Source organism: Jaculus jaculus, chromosome 1, assembly GCF_020740685.1.
Source record: "Jaculus jaculus isolate mJacJac1 chromosome 1, mJacJac1.mat.Y.cur, whole genome shotgun sequence".
Lineage (NCBI taxonomy): Eukaryota > Metazoa > Chordata > Mammalia > Rodentia > Dipodidae > Jaculus > Jaculus jaculus.
This window is the reverse complement of record NC_059102.1, coordinates 148,107,487-148,110,858: the sequence shown is the minus strand read 5'-3', so window position 1 is coordinate 148,110,858 and position 3,372 is coordinate 148,107,487. Positions and strand designations below refer to the sequence as shown.

The 3,372-nt window shown below is 53.5% G+C and overlaps 1 long non-coding RNA gene across 1 annotated transcript; it reads right to left on the bottom strand.

Annotated features, from left to right (window-relative positions):
- Window positions 1-247: 247 nt before the first annotated feature.
- LOC123459336 lies at window positions 248-1,799 on the bottom strand. Its single transcript, XR_006636223.1, has 5 exons — window positions 1,732-1,799; window positions 1,166-1,300; window positions 796-1,006; window positions 566-699; window positions 248-357 (listed from the first exon to the last, which is right to left on the bottom strand). It is a non-coding gene; the product is annotated as an uncharacterized LOC123459336 (long non-coding RNA).
- Window positions 1,800-3,372: the final 1,573 nt, after the last annotated feature.

Sequence of the window (3,372 nt, the reverse complement as noted above, 5' to 3'; positions counted from 1 at the left end):
GCACGCCCATTCTCTTTCTCTCTTCCTCTATCTCTCTCTGTCCCTCTCTCCCTCTCTGTCTCTAGTAATAAAATAAATATTAAAAAATAAGGTGTAGGGTAATTAAGGAAGGCAACGATGTAGACCTCTGGCCTCCACATGCACAAGTATACTCTTTCTCTTACACACACACACACACACACACACACACACACACACACACACATGCTAAAAAAGATTTTTTGTTTGTTTTTTTAATGAAAATGTGCCTTTGCCCAGTCACCCCGGGGGACTGCTATGCAGATGGTGTAATTCTATCTTCAGCCGCCAGAGGGAGGTCAATACCAGCACGTCTTCGCAGGCTCCTCAGCCTATCCGCTTAGGGGAATAATCACAGAAGATTTACCCACTGGGGACTCTCCCAGTCGTACCCAGAAGCAGGTATTGCCCTCCTACCTCGAAGACTGGGCAAAGCGAGACCCAGAATGGAGAAGGGCGTAGCCACAACCCACACCCCAGTATGGGCAAAGACTGGACCAGAACCAGATTATCCCCCTTCACTGACACATTCCACGAGTAGCTTTACCTTCAGTTGCTCGCACAGCCTTCCGAAGATGAGGACAATAAAAGCCAACCAGCAAGCCAGGGAAGGGGCGAGGCTGAGCTGCAGTGGCCTGAGTTCGCAAGGGCGCATGCCTTATAGCTGGCCACATGCGTTTCCTGCAAGGGCATCACACAGCGCACTGAGTGCAGTTGGCGCAGGGTGGGCTGGAGGCTCAGCCATCCTGCTGCCACCTGCACCAGCCTGATACCCACTTTAGTAGGAAGCTTGGCAGGGTGGCCACGCCAGCCAGGCTGACAACAGAAGGAACAACAGTATGAGGGTCACAGCCAGAGTCACCGAGGGCACCAAGTCCGAGTCGTCGGCGCCAAGGATGTCATCACCAGGACCATCTTCAGGGGCCTCAGGGGCCTCAGACATCTGGGTGCCAGAGACTTTCTCCCCTGGGGGTCCTAGGCCGCCCATCTGTGACAACGAGAGATCTAGGGACAGGACCTTGTGGGTGAGCCTTACCCGACTGCCCTCCACCCACCCTCTACCCACTCCCCCCTGAAACTCAGCTGGAATCACAAGCCAGAGCAGGGCCACAAGGTCCCTGTCACAGTGGCCCCTCGCTCTCCTCACCTTCGCTTCACATCCACACCTCCACTCTCTTCTCTGTCTCCTCACCTCCTCTTGAGATGTAGGAGACCTTTGCCTCAGTGCAGTGTTCCTGGAATGCCACTCTGCCAGTACCCTGGGCACTTGGAGGCTGTCAGGCTGGTGTGCAAGGACCTTTGTCAAGCCTGGGAGGGAGATGTGCCCACACTGTGGGCCACCTACCCACAGGACTGTTGTGAGGTATCCACGGGGTCACATCTATCTTACAGGTGAGAACGGTCAACTACAGCCAGCGGGACGGATCTTGAGAGAACCCCGGGATTAACAGAGGCAAGCTGTGGTTGCCTGAGACCAGGACCTTGACAAGTAGCTTCTAGGCACCTGGCCTTGCCTGGCTTCACCAGGCTGGAACTGCCCTCCGGGCAGGGCATAGCATCCGCTGGGAGGTCTGTTCAGATCCAATGGCCTGAGACAGCCAGTTTAGGAGGCTAAGGGGTTTCTGTCCCAAGACCCACCCAAAGGCCTCCTTCCACCCAGGTGAGCCCTATATGGCCTCTTCCTCCCCAGTCCTGAGTCCTAAGGGCCATTACCTTCTAGCCATAGGAGCTCCAGGTCCTGACTCTCCACTGCCATGCGTTTCTGGATAGATCCTCTGAAGGACTTTGCTCTGCAGAATACCACCTGGGTCCTTCCTGGGGAAGGGCCAGAGCTGGGCTATAGCCAATGAGGGATCCAGCCAGGTGCTGTGTCTCCACCCTGGTGGGTGTGTCCAGAACCAGGACTAGGCAGTAGGCCACCAAGCAGAACCAGGGCCTCTCCCAGGCCAGCCTAATTCCAATGCCTGGGAAACCCAGAGTCTGGCGTGGAGGAATGTGAGCTCAGGAACGGGAGGAAGGTCTGAATTCAAGTCAGTAAGGGGCTTCCAGGAATTGTGCTAGACACAGGGTGGACAGAGGGGAAAAGACACCCACCGGGTCCCAAACACCATATTGGGACAGACCCAAGCAAGAGAATGCAGCAATCTCTCCAGCAGGAGGGTTCATAAAGCCTTAGAGATCCTTACAAAAGGCAAATACTTATCCTTCGAGGACAAAGATGTCTGTCACACTGCTCATTTCAAAAGCAGAAGGGGTTCAGAAAAGCGGTAATGCCCACCAGAGACAACTCACCAGCAAAGCAAGGCTCATCCACCCAGCAGAGCCGTCAGGCCATACCTCCGGGCTTCCCACCAGCTTCACGTTAGCCACACACCAGAGACAGCCCACCTGTCCACTGAAGGGTGAGAGATCAAACCTCTCTGTGCCTCTCACAGCAAGGAAAGTAACAAGCCTGAGGACCACAACATGTGTCACCAAAAGACACTTGGTAACTTGGTCCCCTTCCTTGGAAGCCAAGTGAAGACCAATCTAGCCTTCGCTGGGAGACAGCAGGCCAGGGGTTTCCTGTGCAGGGGAAGGGGCTGGCCTGGGAGCTTCCCAAAGGAGCCTCCTGGGGCAAAGCAAAAGCTCACCTGAATTGTTCTAAGTTGCCAAAATTCATCAGTAGCACTATAGGATGGGTTCTTTGTGCTATCTGTGACTTACACCTTTGAAAAGTGTTTTGTTTTAAATTTGTGAATCTATGTGTGTAGAGTACGTGTGTGTGGTGTATGAAGTGTGATGTACATGTGTGATGTGTACACACCTTATGCGTGTGCTTGTGGAGGCCAGAGGAGAAGATCAAGTGTCCTCCTGTCGCTTCGCTGAGTATGTCCTCAGCAAGGGGCCTCTCCATCACCCCAGAGCTGCTATCCATCAAGGAGCTCCAGTGATTCTCCAGTCTCCACCCACTGTGGACTGGAGCTGCAGGTGTGCATGGTCACACCAGCCCAGCTTTAAAAATTTTTTTTTTATTTATTTGAGAGTTAAACAGAAAGAGAATGGGCCCACCAGTGCCTCTAGCCATTGCAAATGGACTCGAGATGCATGCACCATCTGGTTCAATTGGCTTTACATGGGTACTGGGGACTCAAACTCAGGTCCAGACCTTGCAGGGAAATGCCTTAACCGCTGTGCCATCTCTCCAGCATAGGGGGTGAGGAAGAGAGAAAAAAATGCCCAATGTGTCAAGGCAAGAGGCTCAGGATTTTGGCCAGTGTCTGAAACAGAGAGCTAGAAAAAGGGAAAAGAGCCAGGTGCGGAGGTGCAGACCTTCAATCCCAGCACTAGGGAGGCAGGGGTAGGAGGATTGCT